Below are 14,514 nucleotides of genomic sequence, written 5' to 3'. Positions count from 1 at the left end.
CATGGCTAAGGCCAGATGTCCAATGCTGGACCATATATCTGTGGATTCAGTTGCAGTTATCAAGTCATAAAGGTCAAATATAAGCATCTAGCTTGGCTTTATCCCTTATTATCTGAGACTTTTGGATATTTACTCACATCATTATGTTTCAACTACTTCTTGTATAGAAAGAGAATAATCAATACCTGATTCACAAGGTATTGTTATTAATTTTACTTGAACTTTTATCACAAAGTCATAGTTATTTGTAACACAAAGATTTATTTAATTTTTACAGCAGCATATACCTGTGAGAAAACTGAGGTGTGAGGAATTTAATTTGACAAAGATCATACAGGTAGTAAGTGTTGGAGCTAGTTTTTAGATCCACAGCTTTAAACAATATTTTTTACATAAGATAATACATGTAGCTTATAGTACATTAGCATAGTGCTAGCATACAAATTCTCAACATGTTAGTGTTTTCATTAGCAACATCATCATCGCCATTATCAGCCATGTTTGCTTCCAATATAGTCATATATATGTATTAATCTATCACCAACATAACAGAGTAAATAATGGATGCTTGCTATTGGTACAGAGCTATTAGCTTGTCCAGCTATATGTACCCTAGTTTCCATACCTATTATTAAAAAAAATGTTCTTACTTAACAAAATACACATATGTGGCCACAAATCTCTCATTCAGAATGAGAGAAATCAAAGTCACATTATTGTCTTTTACTCTGAAATCTTGGGCAATGATAATTATTTTTGATGGGAGAAATTTTCACATATTGAGGTATGAGGAAGTCATTCTGGCTTATACATTGTTTAACTTGAACTTTATGCTAATTAAGAGTGTTTCCATGGCTTATTGAGCATGCATTGTACATCTGCTTTAACCATTTAAGAAAAGAGTGCATTTAAAAACAAAAATGGAGTAATTGTGGTTCAGTCATCCAAACTGGAGATGCGTGGCCATTGAGGACATGGTTTTAGACACTTTCCTGCGTCACTGAGAACTTGAATTTCCTAAACTGTATCAGACTCAAGGACACCACCCGCATTCTCTAAACAACATCTCCTAGCAGCTGCAACATTATGATCTCAAGGTCTCTCCTTGAAATTATGCAACCATTTTGGACCCCAACCAATCCTTGATTAACAAGGATTGTTGTTCTTGATAGCTCCAATTCTAATTCTTGACAAACAGCTTATGTAATTTTTTAATGTATAAAGGTTTTTGCCCTTGTAAGCCTCCTTCATTTCATAGTCTGGCGGAACACAATTCAAGTTCTTGAATCTATGTCTTTCGGGCTAAAGTCCTCAGCTTGGCCCAAATAAAACTCTTTTTATTCTTATTATAGATTGTTTATTGATTTTTCCATCAACATCCTTATTTTAGATTGTTTATTGATTATTTCCGTCAACTTTATGTGGCTATTACCAATCCTGTAAACTACTGGAAACTGGTAAATTTAACCACAACCTGTAAAACTCTGAAATGTCAGAACACTACAATGTCAAATAATGCTTACAAAAAGTGTAATGGAAAAGTAATATCTAATGCCCAGTAGATTAGAATATGCCTGCATTTTATTGATCAAGGATGGTGCAGTAGAAAATGAGCAGCCAGAGAATCTCAAGAATAACTGTTAATTCACTTTGATGAAATACAACAAATTCGTTAGTTGACTACACTGGGTAACCTGGTTTCTTCCCACTGGGAAATTTCCTTTGGCCATCGTCCTTGCTGATGACACTTGCAAGAGAAATTGAAGAGCATTCTTCATTTCCTGTGGCCTGTTCTATGATGTCCACTTTGGGTAGAATGTAAGCCTTTAAGCGAAAAGTTTAGCTGTATATTAGATGGAGCCAGAGACTTAGGCGACCAGGATCCCATAGGCCACTATAAGCTATAGTAAGAAATTTGTTTTCGATTCCAGTGCAAGCAGTTGGAAGACTTTAACATGCCATGTTTAGAAAAGATCAATCTGGCTACAGATCAGAACATAGGTTAGAGGATAGGAAAGGCTTTGGTTAAGGGGGAGACAGTTAAAGTCATCACTGTAGGGCAGAAAGAGATGATGATGGCTCATAGAGAAGTTTGAAGTGGACACTGTTATTCTACTCAGGTTTCCTTTGATTCTTTAATATGGGCAACACACACACACACACACACACACACACACACACACACACACACACACACACACACACACACACACTGCATGCACTACAATTTTTGTATGCTTTGCTTCTAATGGCCTGCACCTGCAACTCTTTGAAGGACTTCCCTTGGCTACTGGAGCCACTTTGCTCACAGGCACAGAGAGCCTAAATGCCTGCAAGTTTACAATTGTCTCCCTTGGAATCCCTGAGCCATTGTCTAACAGGTACAGAAGTATTAAAACCAACATGTTATTTGCATCCCAGAGCTCCCCTAAAGAATCATGCTGGGCTTCCCTGGTGACACAGTGATTGAGAATCCGCCTGCCAATGCAGGGGACATGGATTTGATCCCTGGTCCGGGAAGATCCCACATGCCGCAGAGCAACTAAGCCCGTGTACCACAACTACTGAGCCTGCACTCTAGAGCCCACGAGCCACAACTGCTGAGGGCGTGTGCCACAAATACTGAAGCCTGCACACCTAAAACCCATGCTCCTCAACAAGAGAAGCCACCACAATGAGAAGCCCGTGCACGGCAACGAAGAGTAGCCCCTGCTCTCCGCAACTAGAGAAAGCCCGCGTGAAGCAACGAAGACTCAATGCAGCCAAAAATAAAATAAATAAGTAAATAAATTTATAAAAAAAAAGAAAAAAGAATCATGCTGAGGCTGGAACTGACTGAAATTATACTCTCACTTGGATTCTTCTTCCTGTCTTGCTTTCCCACTCTCTCCCTCACTTCCTGACCTAGAAGCAATCTGTTAACCTATCACTGGCACCCAAATCCTTGCCTCAAGGTCTGTTTCTGAGGAACCAGACCTAAGACCAGAGTAAGATCTTCATAGTCAATATTCAGAAAAGGAAATACTACTTTCTCATGTATTGATTATAAAGGATTAAATAAAGGAGAAATAAAATATAACTCCTAGATTATTAGTTTGTGAACTAGGTAGATGATTGAGTTATTTTTTATTTTATTTTATTTTTTTTGCGGTATGCGGGCCTCTCACTGTTGTGGCTTCTCCCGTTGCGGAGCACAGGCTCCGGACGCACAGGCCCAGCGGCCATGGCTCACGGGCCCAGCCGCTCCGCGGCATGTGGGATCTTCCTGGACTGGGGCAGGAACCCTTGTCCCCTGCATCGGCAGGCGGACTCCCGACTACTGTGCCACCAGGGAAGCCTGATTGAGTTATTTTTGAGTGTCATTTATATCAGGGGAAAAGAAAATCTATTAGAAAAATAAAGAATCATTTTTCTTCTTGTTTTTGGTCAAAATGAAGTCATTTTTATACTGCTACTACTAACATTTCAGATAATTAACAATAGGAAGCACAGTGATCCACTGGTCTACTGATTTTATGTAATTTAATTTATATATTTATGGCAACCTTTAAAAATAGATCCTTTTATAATCCTTCATATCCCTCATATTATTATAAGGAAACTGAGGCACAGAGAGGTTAAATGACTGCACAAGTTCATATAAATAGCAACAGAAAGATTGAAAATTAAATCTAGGCACTCCCTTGCACTTGGGCTCTACTACTCTAGAAATAGCCTACTAACATCTGTGATGCTGGCAACCAACATTTATTCTAACTTGCCTTCTGTGTTGTAGGCACTGTGCTAAGTCTTTTTTCAGACACCGTTTCTTTAACACTCCTTGTAACAATATTATAAGGAACGTATGACCATATTAGAAAGAGGGGTAAACTGGGGTTGAAGTAACTTGCTAAAATCACAGAATGGCAGGCACCTGTGGGAAAGTGGAAGGCATCCAGGATTTGAATTCTGTCAGACTGATGTCAGTGCTCCTGATATTAATTGTACTGCTGTTAAGTAATATTCCTCCATATTCACCCACCTGGAAGCCTCCTTCAGGAGCTTTACGTGCTTGCCCAGATCAAGTTTTTTGCCTTACTTATACTCTGACCTTGAACAATCTTACCTGGCTCATCCACAGTCAACTCCTCATTATTTTCAGTTTCTATATCATATTTTGCTTTCTTGCAAAGTCTTCCATAACAACATTTTCAAAAAGAGCTTACCCAACTTCAGTCTCTACTGATTTCTTTCATACCATCCATTTATTTCCTTCATATAATTTACAATGATTTTAATTATACCTTTCATTTAGTGGATTATGTTTGTTGACTGTTTCCTTTAGTTATAATGTAACTTGTATGGTGGTGAGATATTTTGTAAATCACTGTGTCCTACATGAAACAATTATTGACATGCCATAGGTAATTGAAAATGTATTTGTAAAATTAACTGGTTAGTTGATTCATGCCTAAAATGGATAATCCTAATTTGAGCCTGGGATCACATATGAGATTGACAATATTCAATTGCAAAAGCAAGCTGTTAGAGATATGGAAAGAGTTTAACTGGGAGGAAATGTGCCTTTTAAAAGAGTTCTGGTGTTTTTTCTAACAAATGAAATACAGTCTGCAGTGAAGTAAGAGTAATAATCATAAAAGTTCACATAACATGGGATTAAGTATGAACTTCACAAAATGATTGGTATAAATTATACAGTGTTTTAACAGTGAAGCCCTTTTATTAAATACCTTCATTTTCCTCATAATTCTAGGCATAATTCTTTCACCTTTAGGAAAAATTAGTGTATCCCTCCCGGGCCAATTTAACACCTATACATTCCTCAGCTCTTAGACAAAAGTGCACATTATAAAGGATTTTTGTTGCATTTGTTTTTAAAGTTAGCAAGCTCTTATCCCATAGGGTTTATTAAAAATTCTTCATATCCTTTATTAATTCAATAGCAACAAGCTGATTACTAATTTTTTCTATGGTTAATTATCTCTATCAGCCTTAAATGCTCTGCATTTTAATCACATTTTTTGTTGATAAATAAATACCATCAGATGCATTATGAAGTGTAATATTTTAAGTTTGGTTTAATTTTGATTTTGTAATCAGGGAATTCACTTGAATCTTGTTAACTTTAAAAACTGAAAATTATTTTATTATAATTCCCTTGTTCTCTTAATTATATTTCAATTGCATTTGTGAAAAATGGCTGTTGGCTATTTGTGAACCAAGAAAAAATGTAAATTATTGTAATTAAATAGGATGTTCAGCATATAAAATCCACATCCAAAATTGAATTATATCATTATTTCTTATCACTATAGTTTAAACTCAGATAAAGTATTTTCATTATCCCAATCATGTTTTTCAGGCAAAGTTTCTCAGATAAAATGTACATACAAAACATGTGTATGTGATTGATTTTAGTATATTATCATTTTAAGATTTGTAGTCAACAAAGTACTTCCACATACATTAACGTATTTATCAAAAAAAAAAAAAACTTCTGGGCTATAGGCATATTTTCTGAATCCTTTTCCAGATGAGATATATAAGGTTTGGAGAGATAAAGAAAGCTATATGTGATTACGCAGTTATTTTGTGGATTTGGCAAAAGGCATACATATGTTGTTTGATCTTTCCAACACACTATTGTATTTTTTTATACTGTTTGGTGAAATAAGTCTGAAATTTCAGCTAGTTAAATGACACATATACAAAGAATCAATTCTGTGAATATGAACAGACACCAAAATTACAAGTCTTTTAAGTCTTGTAATCAAGGAACTATTTAGGGATATATGTTTTAACATATCTATTTTTCATAGTAATTGATAATTCTTACATTTATTATATAAATATATGTGTATATATATGAAATTGATCATTTTTTGTTATATTTATTTAATTTATATATAAGTTTGCTAAAATAATTTACTGATACTTTTGGAAGAATTTCATGTCCAATTATTATCACATTATAATTTGGGATTCTATCTTTAACTAAATGTGATAAAACTATTTCAAGAAAAACAGACATTAATGGAATAAATATGAGCTGCCAGCTTTCTATAAGCATCCTTAATAGTTTCCACCACTAAACTAAACTTCAAAAATGTAGCTTAAGGTCTTCTCTAGAAATCTGAGAGTGTAAACCGGTGTCAGCAGAGAAGCTCTACAACAGGTTTTGCCAATATCCTACCAAAATAACAATAATAACATTATACATAACAGAATATAAATATATACATATAAGATTATAGAATATAAAGACATGTAAACAACTTATTGCCAGCATCTGAGAAAAATAAACACTGTAAGAAAAGTGGAGCTAGATTAAACAATAAATAATGGTGGATGATTCTCTATGATTTATGGAAAACATATCATTTTCAAACAAAAGGAGTTAAGCAAAGCAGGTTTTTTCCCAGTATCAGTCCCCTGAATGGGAATCAAGGGGTCAAAACTTACATAAGACCCTCTACTACAAAGATGCCCCCTTTGTAGTTGGCCAAGATACTACTATATCTATTCAATTAAGGAACCCCCTATAATAGAACAGGACAAAGAAATAATGGGACACTTTAGGGGGTATTATTTTGGACATATTTTAATTTGGAGATATGCCTTATAAGTGAATCATCTTAGGGTCAGCGATGGAAAAACTATTAGGAGAGAGCTATGTTCACAATTTCTTTAAGAAGGTTGGCTATCAAGGCATTATTGATGTAGGGAACAAGTGGAATTTGATATCATCACAAATGGGGATATTTTTAGTCTTGTGTTCTGAAACTCTGGAAACTGGACAAAAAGTTTTTCAAGTTGGTGTGGCAAAATGACATAATATGCAGCATGAAATTGGGCTATAATAAAACTAAGGGGACTGCACACCATTTTATTAGCATAAGCACATGCAGTTACACTTTCATCTGAGGGAAAAAACAAAGCACAACAGAGAGTCTATGAAGATGTAGGAAATCAGACAAAGAGAAGGCTTTCCACAGGAAAAAATAATTAAGCTAGTACAGAAGTTAAAGTTTCCCAGTCTCAACACTTCTCGCAGTCTGTGAGCCACTTGTTTTTCTCTTCCTGCACCTTAAATTTCTGCTCTTACTTTTTAAATTCACCAATAAAGAGTGAGAAACCCTAGGCCCCCACTCTCGACCCCAGTAAAAATAGAACCCCAGACCCATGCACTAGCTATCGCGCTCTCTCTCTCTCTCTCTCTGTCTCTCTCTCCAGCTCCTCCTCCCCAAGACCTACATGTGTGCTCCTAGGTGTGCCATGTGCTTTCCAGGAGTTGTGAGTAATAAACCTTCGGGGTTTTTTCCCCAGAGTTTTCTGATGGTTATTGCTGAGGGTGTTTTGCAATCATAAGAAACACAAGGACTTGTCTAGCCATGACATTGCTTATCAGTAGGCTCAGACTAGCACAAAATGTAGATCAATGGGTAAACAAATTGTGGTATACCTATATAATATTATTCAGTGATAAAAAGAAATGAGCTATCAAGTCACACACACACAAAAACGAGGAAACTAAAATACATAGTGCTAAGTGAAAAACTAAAATGCATATTTCAAGTTCGATAAAGCTAGATAATGATTCAAACACCATGACAATCTGGAAAAGGCAAAAGTATAGAGACAATAGAAAGATCAGTGGTTGCAGTGGTTTGAGAGGAAGATAGTAGGGATGAATAGGTGAACAAAGGTGAACTTTAAAGCAGTGAATTCTGTATGATACTGGTTACATGACATTATACATTTGCCAAAACCCATACAGTTTTACAGCACAGAATAAACTTTAATATATGCACATTAAAAGAAAAAATCATTTAGGAATTGGGGACTGGAGAGGTGAGGTCCAAGGAGGAATGCAGACTACTACAAGATAATCTAACTTTAAAATTGTATGACACAACCTGAGTGAAAGGAGGAGGAGGGAAAGGTACTGCCCTAAATAACTCTGGAAATGAGTCAAGTCTCTAAGACTAAATGGAAAGAAATACATGTATGCACTGCATTCTAGTTAATAAAGTTGTTTCTTCTGAGGGTATAGGTTAACAATTATGCTGTTCTACATTTATACTGAAATTGAATAAGTAAATGGATGACAGATATTGGGAGTTACATTTCTTGCTGTTGTTGTGAGAATTTACAGATAAGCAAGGAGAGGAAGACAGCCTGATCCATGTGGTAATGGATTAGAGTTGGAGAAGTCAAAGAAAACTCATGTACTTTAATATAATTACAGATGGCTATATATTGAAATATTTATAGATATGTGTATACGTACAAGGTAGTCTACACACATATGTATTCCTTGCTCTGTTAGCTGAGATGGGCTAGCAGCAATACCATCCAGTACCAGTGAACTCACCTAGCATCCAGATCTTTGTTTCTAATACCATTTTCTAATTAAAGGAACCAGGGCTCCTTGGAGAAATGTCTGATTCTAGGACTAGAGCAGGAAATATACAAGATGAGGCAGTAGCATCTTATAGTGCCAGAAGCAGTGAAGCAGTGCTTAACACAAACACACATACACACACACACCCCTAAAACACTACACCATCCCTTTAACCCTGCCCACACTCTCCATTAAGTCCTTCCCAATCATTCAGTATGTCATCTGTTTCCTGAAAATATCCTGACAGAAACACTGGGGAAAATGTAAAAATGAACTAAATGTCTAAGACTAGGAAAAAGGTAAATAAATCATGCAATTTATATGTAATATGAGGACATATCATGAAGTCAACAAAAAAATCCATGTAGTAATTCTTTCACCAGATATATATAAAGTGCCTACTCTTTTTCTAGACATTTTTCTAGTTGAACAGAATAGCAGTTTCTTTAAGGAGTTTATATTCTAGGAATGTGTTCTACATGTATAACAAGAGAGTGTTTATGCCACATCCCTGAATAGGTTACTGACATTATAAGTCATTTATTGAATAATACTTAATATATCAGGAAAAAGAAAGAAAAATTTATATTTCAAATTTTTAATCAGTGGAGAAAGGTGTAAATGGATTTTCTACCTGTGGTTTCATGTCAGCTTTCAGTGTCAAAAATGAGCATCAGAGCCTGTCAGATGCAAGTTAATGAATGTCCCACATGCATCAGCCTACACTGTTTCTCATTTAACAGAGAGCACATAGTGCTAAAAATGGTCCATATTTAAAACTGTATTTGATTTGACATAGCTTTTTTCCTGAGTTAGCTCTGGAAAGCAATAGTTCAGACCAAACTATTGGCCAGCTTATGTCTTAGGGTGGAGCAGGAGAGCATGGGAACAAGTGGGTGGGTTGTAGGATGTGCTTGGCGGTACCGAGGAGAGGAGGGTAAATTAAATAGCTATGAAAGGGCAAATTACAAAACAAATATGCAAGCATTTATAATAATTACCACAGTACAGATGACAAGTTAATATTATTATCAAAAATCAAGAGAGTATTATGGATTTTAAACAAGAATTTTAACTTTTTTGTTTCATGAATCTTTCTGTCAGTCTGATGACAGAATAATATTTTTAATGCATGAATTAAGAAATAAGATATATAGTATTAAAAAGGAAATCAATTTTATTAAAATATAGCTATCAAATTATTTTTAGAAACTGGTTGTTATAAAATAATACCTATGCTTCTTAAGTAATGCAATAAATAACAAGACCTAGTAGCAGATCTGATTACTTCCAAAACTTCTGTAGATGGATACCCATAAACATAATTTGGGGATATGTTAAACTTCAATTAGAGATTAGTACAGATATTAATGTAATGTTTCTCAGTTTAAATTTATGGACTCCATGTTTCAAAATAAAAGGGACTTAAAATTTGAAAAAAAAATGTACTTACGTTGACATTGTAGATGTAGGCAGAAGAGTGGAATGAACAGTAAATACGGAGAGAGGGATAGGGGTTAATATCCTGAGTGTGTCACTGTTTTAATGAGCTTAGGTGAGTTTATTAACTAGAATTTATTTTCATCATATCTAGAATGGGAATCATAAGCTTACCTTAACAGGAGATATAATAATTAAATAAAATCATGTGTATAAAAAGAATTTGAAATATAGTACATCCATGACACATAATTAAAGTCTTCCTTTCCTTCAAAGTAACCTATTGATTAGGTCATTATATAATTATATTCTATTACTGTGCAATAAAACATTATGCATTTGCCTAGAAAACTATAATGAGATTTGAGAGGGTTGTAACTATTACATTAACCATTTTACAGGCATAAACACATCCCTGGTTTACCCTAAGTGCTAATCTGGAATCTGTAGTAGTAGACTCTATTGTGTTCCATGCTGATCTCATTTACCATGTTAATCTACTTACCAGCCAGCTGCTCTGAGGTTTGCCTGCTAAGTGCCTATAGCCTCTCCCTTCTTCTGAGAATTTTTCTGGACTGATGAGAACCACTAAACTAGGGTGTTTTCTTCCACTTTCTCTCTCCTGATTCATTCCCTATTTACAGTTTCCTCCTGAGAAGCACGTTTTCAGTCAATCACCTGTACTCAAATCCAAGTCTCAGTCTGATTCTAGAGAATTACCTAAGATTATCTATATGGTCCGAATGAGCATTGGGTCTGTTAGAAGGGAGCCATTCACCTATTCTTCAAATATTTGTCTGGTGCCTACTATTGCCAGGCATATAGCACACTTCAGGTGCTTGGGATACAAACAAAACATGCAGAAAGAGAAACACTATACAATAAACACAATAAATATGAAAAACATATAGTAGAAAGTATTCAGTGCTATTGAAAAAAAAACTTAGAGCAATACAGTGGGATGTGAATATAGGGGCTGGGCAGGGGAAGGGAAGTGAAATCCCAGGTTGGTCTCATTGAGAAAGCATTGAGTAAATACTTGAAGAAAGGGGAGCCATCCAATTAGATATGTGGGGGATGTTCTTTCAGTCATAGTAAAAGCTAGATCAAGGGTCCTACAGCAATAGAGTGCCTGGTTTGTTTCAGTTGTGTCTATCTGATAGAAGTAAGTGAGGGAGAGAGTATAGGAGAAGCAGGACAGAGCAACTGAAGGAGTGGTGCGTGGAGAGGGTTCTTGTAGCCCAGAGAGGAAAGTGTATGAAGGAGGAGGTAGTGACATCAAACCAAGTGATCAAAACTATGGGGACTGGAAGTTGACCATTGGATTGAAACCATAACCTTCACTATGTAATTAATATATTGCAGTGCTTTTATGAACAAATATAGACTGTCTTTTACCATTCAAGTGGTCTCTAAATGTTCAAAAAATCAAATGGTCTAGCTTTTAATTCCTAGATGATGCTACAATCTCTCTTAGTGACGAATACATTTGCAAATGTTCTAATATCTGTCATGATTTCATTTTTCTGTAGAGTCAGCCTTGAAAACTGTTCAAATATTAAGATTTGGATTCTTACAGGTCACTGTTTGAGGCATGACCTCTGGCTCTTTCAAGTCCTAGCTAGGTGACCCTGAACGTGTTATTTAATCATTGGTTCCCTGGTTGCCTTGATGTGCCTGTTGTACTGTTGCTTTTTTTAGTGTTTTGAGTTAAACTGCTTGATATACATAAACTAAATAGAATAATGCCTGACTATACTAGTTTGAATGGGTTAATACAGTGATAACATTATATTAAAACAATAATGTATATTTCTCACACACACAGCAAGTTTATCATAGGTCAGCTAGTGAAGGTCGTTCTACCTCATCTTTATCAGAATTTCAGGCTGAGGGAGACATGCTCCAATCTCTGCTTCTACCTTTGCCAAGGCAGGAAAAAAATAACTTTGGCATTTGGTCAATTCCATTAACTTTTCATTGACCAAATCAGGTTGCTTTGTCTAACTTCAAAGGTATTGGTGAAGTACCTTCCTACAAAACACTCAGAAATATTTGGCAAATAACAAGGATGATCATTATAATTAAAGCCCTAGCTACCAAATATAAGGCTGATTCTTCCTCCTGGAGAAAAATATACCAAAATACAACTCACAGGTCACATGCAGACTTGTCATGAAGTTCAAATTGAGGGATTGTACAAAGGGGATAGCGTGCAGTAGTCTGTACATCAAGTCCAGATGAAGTGTCACATGACCTGAGACCTATGAACTAAAATAGTATATCTATTCCCCACACATGCAACGAATAGGTTGAGACAGGGGCAATATAAACATAATGCTTTTCTTCTGAAATCCATGGCAATTTTGAAATCAGGTTTGCATATCCTACTATCCTGGCAGTGGAGAATTAGGCCATAATTAGACCTTATTCTTCAAGTCTGGTTCCTGAGAGGGTCTCCCTTGTCCACTGTTCTTTGTAGCTCTTCACCTTCTGGAATTCTTTCATATTCATTGATCTCTCTGACCACAGCTGAAGAAGGCCGTATGACTCCTTGACAGTTGAAAAAAAATTCTTAGCCAGTTTACTGGCTGTGGAAATTGATAGCCCAAAGATCATTTTAACAATGAGACCCAGGTTTTTTGGTCTGGGCTCGTGGTTTTTTGGCAGTACTACTCTTAAAAACTAAATCCTCTTTTTCTATTTGGCTCTTTTCAGTTTCATGTGTCAAGAGACACTCCATAGAATATTTTCTACTTATACATACTTAGATTTTCTATACTTATTTTCTTACCACTGCTCCACAGGTCTTGCTATATTAACTTGATTTTAGGTTCCTTAGTCTTATTGGGCTTTACAGGACAAACCACAGCTTTAGTGTCTTTAACATGAGAAATTTTGTCCAAGTAAAAGGATTTATTGGGAACACTTAACTGGGTCCTGAATTATTTGCTGTAGGGTCAGACCACACAAGATGCCTGTTCACTTGCTCTCTGTACATTCCTTGCTAGACCAGTGCCTGCTTCACTTATACTCTACTCACATTACTGAACTTCATACATATTAGCTCCAGGCCCCAGCTAATGATTGTTCTAGCTTTAGATCATAACATCTCTACTATGATAGCTTATCAAAGGGGCAGTGAGGGGCATCCCTCTCTGCTGGTTTCCCTGGTAACCCATGAGCCAACCTGCCCTCAATTCCCCCTGTAACTGGCAATCTCCCCTTCCCACCCTGGAGCGAAGACTGCCACCAGGTCCTGCTCGCCTTCTGCAACATGTGGTGAGGTGTCCTCCAGGACCTTGCTTCAGACATGTAAGATCCCTCATCCATTAAACCATTGATGTCTCTGTTGCTGACTCTGGGCTCTTTCTTTAGTGTTGAAGCTGGGCATGTACAGGCCTTGTAGGCCTGCAGGGTGCAGCCCAACACTTGCTGATATAATCCATTCAGAAGTTTAAAAATAGAAGTGATGGCCATTCTCTTGATTTTCTTTTTGCTACAAAAGTTTTAATCAGCCATTTTCACACCAAATACTATTTCTTTTTTATGAGAAAGAATCAAAAAAGTTGCCTCTTCCTCTCGCCCTGCCGGTACCCCATTCATGCCATCTCCTTTTCCTTATATTCCTGCTAACAAACTGGCAATAGCTCTCTAAATTTATCTCTTTTTTATAGTACTTTGATGACACAGCCATAGTGACAAGTACACCCTACTGATAGTCTGTTTTTCCACATTTTCCCCTACAGCTACAAGCTCATTGGTCCCAGAATCTGCCTTCCAAGTTATCACAGGTGATAGTTTTACCAAATATTACACCCCTGTATGAAATGAATTTCCATCTTTTGAGATTCTGACAAGGCTTTCTTGACTGCTGGATGGCCAGGCCTTAAGTCAGTGCTACAAATTTTATGGATTTTGTTGCTGTTGTTGTTGTTAGGACAGCATATGACTTCTAGTAGATATTTATGCACCAGTCACATTGTTCCATGGTAACATAAAACTCTCAAATTCTCAGTGGCTTTGGAAACAAATGCTTATTCTTGCTCAGGGTATATAATCACTGTGGTTTTCCTGGGAGGCTGTGATAAATCTTATCACCAGGAACCCAAGGCAAGTTAAGTCCCATCTCTGTGCTCCCAGGATTGCCAAGAGAAGACAGAAGGAACATGGAGCACCTCATGCTGGCCCTTATGCTGTCCACACAGAAGAGACATACTCATTTGCACTCATATTTCAGTGTGCAAAGCACATCCCATGGTTATGTCTAAATTCAGATGTTGGGAAGAAGGATAAACAGTCTTATGATATATTTGGAAGAAAGAAATCCAGAAATATTCAGTCAACAGTTTGGATGATTGCTTAATTAGTATATGAGAGTACTTGTTATGTGTTGAATTGTGTCCCCCAAAAGATATATTGAACTCCTCACCCCTGGTACATATGAATGTGAGTTCATTTGGAAATAGGGTCTGGGAAGATGTAATCAGGTTAAGATGAAGTCATTCTTAATTAGTGTGGGCCTTAATCTGATATTACTGGATTATAAGAAGAAAAGAAACAAATGTAGAGTGAAGACAGCCATGTGAAGGCGGATGTACAGACTGGAGTTATGCTGCCACAAATTAACCTCCCAGAAGCTGGAAGAGTCTATGGAGAGAGTAGCGACC

The sequence above is a fragment of the Delphinus delphis genome, chromosome 3, assembly GCF_949987515.2.
Source record: "Delphinus delphis chromosome 3, mDelDel1.2, whole genome shotgun sequence".
Classification (NCBI taxonomy): Eukaryota; Metazoa; Chordata; class Mammalia; order Artiodactyla; family Delphinidae; genus Delphinus; species Delphinus delphis.
Note: the sequence above shows the minus strand (reverse complement) of the source record.